Source organism: Chiroxiphia lanceolata, chromosome 1 (assembly GCF_009829145.1).
Source record: "Chiroxiphia lanceolata isolate bChiLan1 chromosome 1, bChiLan1.pri, whole genome shotgun sequence".
Lineage (NCBI taxonomy): Eukaryota > Metazoa > Chordata > Aves > Passeriformes > Pipridae > Chiroxiphia > Chiroxiphia lanceolata.
Window position 1 is genome coordinate 102,095,049 of NC_045637.1, and position 12,695 is coordinate 102,107,743.

The window sequence follows — 12,695 nt, forward strand, 5'->3', positions numbered from 1 at the left end:
CTGGAAAAAAAAAATCCTAAACAAATAAGAACATACCTCTGTTAAAAGGCTGTCGGAGCATTTTTATTGTATCCTCCTTGCAGCAATTGTGGCTGCATGTAAAAGGCAAGCATGCTTTCTGATCGTGAGAGAGTGGCTAAAAAACGTGAGTCACGCAGTCGAACCTTGTGACTTGGTAGAACTAAGGAGGTCTCCTTAAAGGCAATTTGTGGAAGAACTGGAGAGAAACGCAATTTTTCAAGGTCAGCCAAAGGCTAATGAGCACTCTTTCATAGTGTGATTGTATTGCCTGAATTTCTGTGTTTCAAAGCCAGTCTAACTACTTTATTGCTGAAGCACTGTAACTGAAGAGGCTGTAATAATATTGACAAGTAATCCTGCCAGAATCTGAGATGGTATTCAGCATAATATGAAACATTTTCTCTTTGCCTGGACAAGTACAGAACAAAGAGTTAAACAAATATGTAGTTCCCCAGAGTACCACTTATCTTTCTTCCCAAAGGGGATATGTACAGATGCTTTGTTAGTTGGGTTGTCAACAGTTGAGCCTTGTGGCCAGATTCACATGTTCTCCACCTTTTGCTTGTGAGCTGCAGGAGACTCATCTCCAGAGGGACAGTTTTTCATAACTTAATTAGATTGGCGCCATTTGCGCAGCTACAATTTCAGGTTGGCTCAGCTTTACTTCTGCTCCAGCTCTCCAGTTCAGGGGATTACAGTAGCACTGAAATTGGTTCTGAACTAAACATTTGGCAACTACCTCGGGTCAAGGAGGCAATTCGTGTTACTGTTGTTGCTAAATTAGAAATAAATAAATAATCAATGTGCAGCCCTTAATGAGAGACTAAGAATGAGAGACAAAATGTTTTTTGCAGCTCTCCACTGTGAGTGTACATAGGAATATGTTACACTTTTTTCCCATGAATGAATAACTCTAGTCTAGTAAACCCCTTTAGCTGAAAGAGAGCAAGCTCAAATTGCATTCTCCTAGCAGAGCTTTGCACTATGCTTAATTTAGTGTAGCTTTAATCAACTGGGAATCTGGATGGTCTAACCGAAAATCAGCCAAACAAATGTTCCCACTGGAGTTTTCAGCGGTTTAACTAAACCAGTTTAGAAATGGAAGGGAGCAAAATTACTGTGATTTTTAGCACAGAGACAAAGCCCTTAGCCTTGACTAGCTGTATGCTTCAACTACAACTCAAGAAAAAGGAGGTTTGCAAGCAGTGAGTGTAGACTGGAGGAAAAGAAAGAGTGGGGCCACCTTTCCAAGTACCACACGTAAAACAGGCACCTCCTGCCTACGATGTACAGATGTTCATTAAGAACAATCTACAAGTGTGAGTATCTGGACTCGCTTCCATGCACCGTGAGCCACAGGGACTCAATAGTCCCCACTACCCTCCTGCAAGCTCCTCAGTGTGGCTCATAGTGCATGTGGGCCCACTGAGGTTTTCAGTTTTTACCTGGGCAGCTGGTAGCTGGAAAGCTGCTCAATTGTGACTTCTTTGCCAGATTCAGTGATGGACTGCAACACATCTTGAGCATGCAGTTTTGAAGAAGCCAGCTGATAAATGACACTTTAGCAGGTGCCAGATGGAATAAATTAAAAGGCATCTGGCAAATCCTCCATAAAGGAAGAAATATAGATGTTTGCAGGGATGGAGAAAAATGACTACTACTCATAGAGAGTTGATAAGAGGGGAAAACAAAGTGTCTTTTCATGTCCCTTCTGAAAGCAAACCAAAACACAGAGAAATCCACAGTCCAGATTTTCTCACAGTATCACAGAATTTGTAGGGTAGGAAGAGACCTCTGGAGATCATCTAGTTCAACCCCCCCATCAAGGTGAGGTTTTATCGCCTGGATATAAATAAATGAAATTAGACCATATTCTGTCTAACTCAAGATTTTTGCTGCAAAAAAATTTTCCTGCTTCAGTGCTTACAAGACTGAGTTTGCCTATTTACTGAAGGTACTAACTGCTTTATGACTTTTCACTTCCCCTGTGACATGAGCCATTTGTGAGCTGGAAGCAACCTGTGGAAATCAGGTAATTCCTTGTCTATAATACTGAACAAATACTTCATAAAGAAATTCAAGTCTGTGGGGGTTTTGGTGACCTTTTTGGGGCAAGTGCTTTATTCAGATTCTGAATTATATAGGTCATTTCTGGATCTTCACAAATGGCCACATGCATCATTTTCACCAGTGCCCAAATTGCGACCATGAGAGAGAGCCTGTTGCACTGATTTTTCTGCAGAGGACTTTCTATAGAAAGTAGAAGGAAATTTAGTGCTACCCAATTGCTTACCTGGCACACACCAGGTCTCCCTAGGATTCTTTGATAATCAGGGAGTGGGAAGGGGGAGAGAGAGAGAGAAAGAGAGATACAGAGAGAAAGTGGAAGAGGGGAAGAAAGAGAGGGGTGGGTCCATCCAGAAGGCATTTCAAAGCAGATGCTTAATTTAGGCACACTGAATCATCCTCTGCAGGAGTTTTTATCTTTCTCCATGGACCAGGGAGAGGCTAGAGAGACTGGCTGAGTGACTCAGCTGATTGCAGTTGGTGGTGTGAAATCTATCCTTGCTGAAGCCAATGAAAACATCAAGAAACAGAGCCATCCACAACCTCTTTAAGTAATTTATTCACCCTCATTCTTAAGACTTGGTGCCAGCTCTCTCATTTAATTGGGCTTAAGTTCTCTTCCTTGTATTGTTGTGATGGCTTTCTCTGCTGGATGGAGAATGATTTAGCCAGGACTGTTTCTGTCTTTCATGCAGAAATCAAGACGCCTCTGAATCTTCTTTGTGATTACAGGAATAAACTCCTCTCCAAAAGTCTCTAATTCAGATGCAGTTTTGCCATTTATTGTGTGGCTTTTTGGCAGGTTTTTAATGCTCCTTTGGCAGTCATGCCTTGCAGCTGCAGCCAGTACTCAAGGGCCAGACAGCAAGGCTGCAGTGCCCTGCTTGTCCCCTGTCCCACACTGCCTTCTCCATCCCACCTCCTGCTCCCAGCCCAGGGCAGAGAAATAATGACCTGGGGGTTTTCTGCTTACCTATGTGGTATTTCTGAAGACCTGAGCTCTCTTCAGGATGCCTCTTGAGCTCCCTTTGGTACAGCTCTCAGACAGACAAAGACGCTGCTGAATTTTAAAAGTTACCCTTTTCTTAATGGACTGGAAGATAATTTGCCTTCTTATATAAGATAAATTCCTTGCCACTTCTTTCCAATACAGAAGTAGTAGGCAACTATTTCAGCCTTTTCTGCATCAACATTACCAGTTTTCCTAGGATTATTTTTTGTTCTTAATATATTTATAAATTTCTTGTTCTTCCTCAATATGGAAAACCTGAATATGTTCTCTGCTGAAGCACTGTTTCCATCAAGGCCCATATCTTCCCTTACTGCATTTTTGCATTTCATGATGTCATCAATATTCTTTAATTTTTCCTCCTCCTTTGTTACGTATTTAGTTAGTAGTTTCCAGTTGCTGATGAATTTGAATAAGTTTTTAGCTTAAGCTTCAAGCTTGAATGTGGAGGGAGGTGGATTAACTATCAATTAATTATTAATGTTATTAGTATTAACTTTTATTTTTATTATGCCTGCATAATTTTCATTAATTTTTTTTTTATATTTAGATATTTCATCCTAACTATATTTGGTGCAGTTCTCAGAAACTTTGAGAAACCTTTTTGATACAACAGCTGGGTATATTAATCACTCCTTTCAAATCTCTCTTTGCCCGTAGAGAATGTAATCACATTGAAATCCTGTGATTTCCAGTTCAGGAATCAATCAGTTGTTATCTGCCTAAATGGGGTCCATAGTAAAGTCATCTTCTTCTGTGTGTAATCACTGTGTCAGTATTATCTATTAGTTTTAGAAACTCTAGATTGTTTCACGATGGTATCAATGGGACCTCAATATTTGTCTCAAACTCAAATCACCTATAGCAACCAATATTTTTTTTTCTTTATGGTGTAAAATAAAAACAACTGATGAAGGAATAAATCAGCCTTTTCTTTTCTTTTCCTTGGCAAAGTGATCCTGAGAGCTCCCTGTATTTCTTCTTGATTTTTTCTATGACAGCAGTCACCCAAATTCAATGAGTTCTGAATGAGTCCCCAGAAGATGACGGCACCCAGAATACATTTGTCTTATTGCTTCTTCTATTTCTGATGAGATGACAACATCCCAACATCCTGGCGTTAAAGGTTTATCAGCCAGCCTAATGCCATTATTTATCTCATTTCATCTTGCCAGCTATACCAACTTGCAGAATTTATATGTTAGCATCTGAAAGGAATTGCTCATTCTTTGAGTTAATTATCAGATCAGCTTGCTTCATTTTTGTTATGCCAAATTTCAGATTCCTCTCTACTTACCTTGAGTTACTAATTTCAAATCATCCAGAAACTATGACTGGGAAGATTCAAACCCCTTAGTCTGAGATGTAAGGTTCTCCACCTGGGCTTCCTGCTGAACATGTATTCAGCAACAAAAACACCACACAGCCCCACTATTTCCTGCTGTCTTTAATGTCATGTTCAAAAAACCAAAAATCTGTCAATATTGTTTGAATGCTTTTCTTTTTCATCCCCACTCTGGCATTTCTGCATGTTTTTATATGCAGAAGGTACCTTTGACACAAATAGTTACAGTGCTTTGATTATACAAAAAAGTATACACCACAGATGAAACTTTTTGAAGCTTTTCTCCTGTTTCTTTGACCTGCCTAAAGAACCTAAACAGCTTTGCTGCTGGTTGGCAATAGCTAAGTTTTATTAAAGTGTATTTCTGAATTAGTATCTTTGCACACCCAACTTTTAAGCTGTTATGAAAGACCCAGTGAGCACCACCTTTCAACATTTTAACAACAACAACAACGACAACAAAAATTCAGCCCTACAGACTTGGGGTTTCAAACTAGGCTTCTTCCTAGTATGATGATGCACATGCTGCTACAATACACACAATTAAACTAACCCAGCTGAAGAATAAGATTTTGTCTTGCATTTATCTTTTGAAAAAATATTTCTAGTCAAATAAAACTATGAATTAATTAAATGAGCTTGTAAGATAAAAAAAAAATACATGTTTTGTTTGAAAATGGTATAAGTATTTTACTGATTTTTAGATCTATGTAGGCATTTTACTTTACAATCACAACAGAAATTATGGTTGGTCTTTACTAGTTAGCAGTTCTCTGCAGTTTCTATGCAAACAATGCTTGATGTGAATAGGAAAACCCAAATTTTAAACTGCCTAGAAAGGGAAAAAAGAAACTGTATGTTTCTTGTTTCCTCTTTCAGTGGAGGCTGAGCCTGTGAAAGTTTAACTAGCCACCTCTCAAAATTGTATGTTTCTATCGAGGGCTGAATTTTTTGTGAGCAATGTGTTTTGTGTCTCTGTTTTGTTCACTCGGACTTGTGTGTTATCAAGAAATTGATTTTCTGAAGGCATTAACCATCTAATGTCTTGCACTTGGGTTGCTTTATAGTGTTTCAAGTTGATAATCATAGAGTTGAAGGAATCAATAAATATTAGTTGTTCCGTTGTTGTGGTTTTTTAATCAGGCCCCCATTAGCAACATAAGAATGTTTTTGTTTTCCATTCTTGTTTAAAATCAAGCCAGGTATCAAAATCTGGAAATCCTTTGCAAGATAGGGCTTCCACTCTTCACGCAATTCTCTGGTTACTTCATCACAAGTTCTCAAGATGGAGCCGTAAAAAGAAGACAAAATTGAAAATGCTACAAAATTAATTGTGCTTCTCATCGTTCTCATGTTTTAACCATCAGCAAGTTATGCCTATAGATAGTGGATTTATAGTGATTTACCTTTACCCTGGCTTTGGCCCCCCCTTACCATAGTACCTGGTGAGGGCCTGAGCACCTGGGCTCTCGAATGAATCATCTGCACCGGCTTCGGAAGTAAACCTTCTCAGCGAAATAGCAGCAATATCCGGACTGGCCATCAGTTTCTATTCCGTTCAGCCTCAGCTGATATATTTCATATGTTTTTGTAGCTGAAGCTGGGCCAGGACTTCTCTAGCTTTGACAGGAGGGCTAAATGAGAGCAGGGAATTTTATATGCCTCTTCCCACAGCATTCCAGTAACCATGCAGGAAGTCATTGATCAGTGGGATTTAGGCAACATGCACAAGAAAGGTATGTGTGTGTGGCCCAGTGGCCTCTGCTACATGTGCTATGACAACACCAGCCTCTGATTCAGTAAACTGAGGGATAAAAGACTAGGTGGTAAGCCACACACACCATGGCTATGGTGCATCTCTGTAGCTGAGTGAACACAGTGTGGTCTGTTTAAAGCCTATTCTATAAGGCTGTGTGTTTCTTGCTAATGCTGTGGTTTGAATGCAGTCATAGGAGAGTAATTTTCCTGTAGAATTGCTTAATGCTCTATCACAAACAGAGGGTGAGTTCCCTGACCCAGTGGCTCATCCTACAGGAACAGCAACTGACCCCTGGCAAAACACTTATGTTTGTTTGATTTTCCTGATCTGTATGGCTCCTCTGTACCATAGCCCAGGAGAAGAGCTGTTGTCTCTTCAGATGTCTGATATTCAGGCTATGCAGCACAGGGAGGGTAAAAGGGCTGGTGTGCCTTCATGCTGAGTCAGAGCTGTTAGCATTAATGGTTTTGCAGGGTATCTCTGCCCTAAATGTAGTCAAACTCATTCCTAGGATAAGTTTACTGACCTTACTGGAGTTGCATGGAAAGAGTATTTATCCTGTTGTCATGTTAGATATGCTGTGGACATAGAGAGGATCCAAAGAAAAGTATTTATTCAATAAATGTACATAATTTCTCTGTATTGCTTTAGAGCATTGAAGTTGCCGTGGAGAGGTCTTCCAGGCCTCTACCTTCCTACATTGTACCAGGCACTGTTATATTGTAAAGGAAACCTCACTGCAGCAGATTGTGTGCATTAGCATGGAAGGTGACGGTTTGATTTTTCATCTTTCCTGTGCCTCAGTTTCTCCATTTGGCCACATTACATGTTTTGGGGTAGAATGCAGCTGTGATAGGGTGGACAGGGAAGGGGTTGATATTGGTTCAGTGGCTCTGTCATTGCATGACTCGGAGCATAAACTAATGAAGTAAATCTGTTTTCCTTCTCTCTTTCTTTCTTATCTGTGATTTTCCACATAGAGAAGAAATGAAGAGGGGGAGGCAGAGAGAGGTTATCATTCAGTGATGAGATAGGCTGTAGAGAAAAAGATGCTACTCCCTCAGAAATCCCAAATGTGCTCCCAAATCTCAAAAGAGCTGAATATTTCAGCTGAAAGAGTCAGTCATGAAATAATCTTCTCCCCGGACACCAAAATGGTTGTCATTATTGTACAGCATCAACAGTCCATTGAGCTGAATGGGGGCAGCCTGTGCAGATCTAGTGTTTCAATCTGTCCACCTGCAGCCCAGTAAATAATGGTGAGGATAGTTTACTGTTACAGAGGGATTGGAATTGCTGGCTGAATGGTCACAGTCCAAGAAAATGTGTTTTAATTTAGCTAAATGAAAAGTAATACGTCTGGGAACAAAGAGTTCAGGCAGTACCTACAGGACAGGAGACTCTGCCTTGGAAAACAGGATTATGGGGTCATTGCAGTAACTACCTCTACAAAAGCTGCTGGTTCAATGGGGATAAGAGAGCTCGGCTAACTCTGGGAACTTAGAAGCAAGTAATAGGACTTGGGGATGGTAGAAGCATCAACAGGAGAATCTCTGGGCCACAGCACTAGATGGTGGTCTCACTGTTTGTCCACACCTCAGTGAGAATGAGGAAACACCATGGAGGACCACTGATGTGGTGGCTGGGAATATTAAAGCTTTTTTATCACATAAGGGTGAAAGCTGGCAACTCAGTCAACTTTTCTAAGGCAAGGTTTGGTTTGTCTTTGTAGTGCTGGATCACGGCATTGCAGTGACAGGCCACTAAAGTTACTCTAATTCAGCTGTGACATGAAACCTTACTTCCCAATGGTGGATAATGCTAAACCTGCAGGAGATGGCAAAATCACCTCAGGGGGTTGCTTTTACAGATATACCTGGGTCTACAGGACAGAAACTCTCCAGCATGAGTATGTAAAGTTTGATTGGGATTATCATCTCTGAATTCTCATTTCTGTTCCTTTCTGTCATGGTGGTGGGAAAAAAAAACAAACCAACAACAACCAAAACCCACAAACAATAATCAGCATTTCCCTCAATTTGCTCATTGATGCAGCTCTTTGCTGAGACAGTGATGTTGCCCAACCTTCAGCTTTAAGGTTTGGGCTACAGGCAGTGTGTTTTTTGGTATCTCTGGAAGCACTGGATATCAATGGGGGTAAATGCTTTGGAAGATGTGAGCTGGTGCAGTACATCTCTCTCTCCTTGGGACCTACCTATGGACTGTGGCTGCCACCTCTATGAGGACTTGCTGAGCATTGCCCTGCAGTGTGGCATCAGAATCACTTGCCAAAATCACTTGGTAACATTGCGTGAGTCAGTTCCCTGCTTTGGTCTCTTCTAGTCTTTACATGAGGCACTGAGCAGTGTTGCTTTCAGGGGACTGTGGTGTCTTGGTCAGTTTGAAGCCTTCAGGTTCAGTGCTGATGCTGCTGACTGCCCTGTGCAGCATGGGAGCTCTTGCCAGTTGGTCACAGCAGGCTAATTTTCAGTCGTGAGAGGTGGGGGGTCAAAACACAACTTTGTAGAAAGTATCTAGTCATATCAAACAGCAGGTCCAAGTATGCAGTTTTCTCTGTGACTAAAAGACAAGAGATCTTAAAGTACATGGAGAGGGATTAGGGCCACCTAGGCAATATTTCTGGGACAGGACTCCTACATCATCATAATTATTATTGACATTAACTTTGATCTCTATGTTGTTTCATTTACTGCTTCTCTAAAGTAAGGCAGCAGTTGGCTTTCCAACCTTCCTTAATTACTTTCTTTCCCATCAAGGAGTGCAGAAAGCTATTTCATGCTATGGTAGAATTTAAGTCTTTGCACATTGCTTTGTCACACCACAACCACAGACAGGCCTCACCTGCAGAATTTGCAGTGCAACTTGTATTTGAACTTCTCCTGCTTTGTACCTTGGGTTTTGGATCTGCGTTTTAGTAAAAGGAAGGCCAACTGAGATGAAGGGATCTGACTCCTGCTTCAGACCTTCCTAAACCATGGGAGTATCCCTCTTGTGGAGCTCTGATCCAAGCCCATGTCTAAATAGAACCATAAAGCAACAAAATGCACCAAAAGAAAAAAAAATAGGAAAAAAAAGAAAATAAGTGCAACCTTCCATCCAACAGTGGTTGAATTATTACCACGGTTACATCACAGCTGAAACAGGTGCAAGGAAATAAGCCTCCCAAAAGTTTTTATTCATGAGGGACATGACTGAAGAAAGCAGAGGGAAAGGAAGAAGGCAGAGGTAAGGGAAGGAGCCAGGGGACAGCGTGGAAGTCGTTTCTCTTGGGATGTGGCCAACTTAGTAGCTGTTCAAACCCAGGAGATGTCTTGGATACTCCTTCTGTTACTGTCTTTGCTTTTTCCATTTTAAGGTTGCCTTTTTGAAGAGTGAGTGATAATGCCAGTGTTGTGTTGCCCTCTAAATGCCCTGTTGCCTGGAACTTCCATAGTCCACTGAGCCACGTTTAGGCCTGATGCAAGCAGACACACAGTCTTCTGAGCAGATTTTATGTAATTTTCAAGGAATCCTTCAAGGACTCATCAGCTCAAATAATTCTCTCTGCCCCAGAACTCTAGGGAAGGGAAGCGATTATGGGAAAGCTCACGTTCTTCCAGCAGCTGCAGTCTCTTTGGGTGGGATTCATCTGACTAAACATAGTTGCCTCCATCTGAGCTAGTCATGTTAGGCTCCCTTTATGGAGGAGAATATGGGGAAACAGGCACAGCTATGAGTCACCCCCTCTCCAATTCAGTGTCTAAAACAGGTCAAGTGAATCTTGCCCATTCCTCTTCTTTGCTTTTAAAAGGACCTGCAATAAAGAGGCCAAGTGTAGGTCTGTAAAGTTAGATGAAGCCCATCCTTTATCTGGTGTTCAAACCAAATAATTTGATCTTGGACCAAAGGGCCAAGCTGTGATGGGGGCACTGCCAGCAAATGCCGAGTAACCACAGCAGAATGGGGTAAACTGGCTCAGCTGTAGGTGATTTCACTGTGGAAAGACATGCAGTGCTGGAGAGGAAATGGCCTAAGAAAAATGTCTGTAAAAGTCACCATGAGATATCGTCCTAGTGCCAAGACTGTGTTTATTTTGAACCAGATCAAGCACCTCTGCTTTTCTATTTTGCAGGCAGAAGTTACTGCCCTCCTGACACCACTGTAACTTGCTGCGTGACCAGTTACTTCCTCACTCCCATCTGCTCTTTCCTTCCTACCTCTCCTGTCCAGACTTTAGCATAGTAAACCCATCTTCCTGTGGAGCACCAGGGTGCTACCAAGTGCTCACACCCTCAGGCAGGCCTGAAGCAAAGAACGTTCACCATTGATGGTGGAGCTGCGAGTCTAGGACACTTGTAAGTGCCACAAACGCTTGGGCATCTTCCAGCAGAACATTGGCTGTCTGCTCCCTGTGCTGCTGCTCCTGCTGGCTCGGGTCTGGTATGTCCTCTTCCCGTCTGCCTGGTCTTGCACTGAGCTGTGTGTCAAAACAGAGGAGCGTTTCTAATGCGATGTGTGCGTCAGGGACACATAGGGAAAGGAAGTTCAGCAGTTGCCAGAAGCAGCAATGAAGTTACGTTACATTGTTATCTCATGAGAAAAGTAATAAAGCAAAAATGATTTGAGCATGTCATGAGCCAGCTCCTCTCTCAAGGGATTGCTGCTGAGGACCCTCAAGACCTTATGTGTACCCATGACTGTAACCCATGAGTAAGAGTGTGAGGCATGCACACAAGGTAAACAAATGGTTAGAGGGAGTTGCTCCAAGTCAATTCCTCCTCCAACGTTTTTCTTTTCCTTTCTCACCGTTGAAAGACAAACAAAAGCTTAAGTGTTGTCATGGGGAAATGCATTTGTCAAGTTTCTTGCTGCTGTGTCCTGATATGCAACAAGCCTATGTATTGACACTATTTTTGCATTTTCCAGAGGTAACATATGCAGATATTATGGTAGAGCCTGGCAGAATGAAGCAGAGTGCAGAGGAGACATGAGGCTTTTCTACTCTAACTGGTTCTGCTCAGTGCTAACCTGCAGCTAACACATGGGCTAAGTGCCAAGTTTCCAATTCCCTGCTGTAGGTTGTCGACTGAGAGAGAGAAACTGGTGCTACAGGGGATTTTAGTTTTCCTCCCAGAAAAAATCAGAAAAGTGAGTTAATTTGTTTAAAAATAGTCAAACAAATAAATGAACATGTGTGTATATGTTGCACATGCACATGATGTACTTTGGAAAGACCGAAGGAGGGGAAGTCCTCAGAAACCGATGTTGGAATTTAATACCGCATCTGAACTCAGGACTTAGGTTCCTCAGCCTCAGCAAGATTGCTCATGGACAATTTTGTGCTGGGACTTCTCAGAGATCACCTTTTCTAGCTGCTAGGCAGAGCTGTGGTTCTGGTGTCATTAAACCTGCCAAAAGATTCGATATCAAGGCATCTCCTTGCTCTGTGCTTTGATACTGCTGGGAAAGCTGGCTGGTAGGTAAGGAGCGGAATGTTCATTAAGTGCCCTCACTTGCAGTTAAAGGGCCAAGCACACTCCTGCTCCTTGACCCTTCTACAAGAAGCTCACCAGGGATGAATAAAATGGTTAAAGGTGCATGATAGGAAAACAACCTGGTAATTGCATTACCTCCGTGGTGGAGTGACTGCTGGTACAGCCCAGGGTGAATGCTCATTCTTGTTCCCTCCCTCCAGCCATAATCCCTTTCTGGGACGGAGAAGAAATATCTTTTCTTCTCATTTATTAGCATCCTGGCTGTGTGATTTGTGTGTTTGAGCCAAGTGGCACAAACTGACCTGTTCTGTAGCATCAAAACAAGCTGTCCCAGATCATCACCATCCTTGCCAGAGGTGCAGATGTATGTATGGATTGGTATTAATGCCTATTAATAAAAGTAGAGGAAGAGATTAGGAGGGGAGAAAATCCTAGCTCTTTCCTGGCAGTGCCTAGCTCTGCTCCAGTAGAAAATGTTCCTCATGCTGCTGACTCACTGCAGTGCATCACCTCAGTCTTTGTACACCTTTCTTTCTTTCTATCATCTCTGGATGATAGATTTTTGGTTTTTTTCAGAAAGCTGAAAATCCTCCCCACACAGCTCAGCTGTCTGTGGCACCCAAGCAGTATATTTGCCTCACATTGAAGTAACCAGCTCCTACAATTTTACTCCAAGATTCATCCTCTTATCCCTTGCTTTCAGCACTTTGGCTAAGAAGCTTTAACCTTTCCAGAAGGTGATGTGGATGAAAGAGATGAAACCACAGATTTACTTCTTTCTTGAGAAATATATCCAGAAATGTTTCACTATTTCAGTCCATGGAAAAAGAGAGCAGGACTGTACCCCATGCAGTTCTGGGCTTGCAGTGCTCCAAGAGACAAACAGGCATGTAAGCACTCTAGCTTTAAGAATTGATTTCCTAAGTGAGTTGTCAGCTCCTGGTGGCTGGAAAAATCTGCAAACAATTTCTAGTCACTGAACAAAGCAAATCTTTGTAC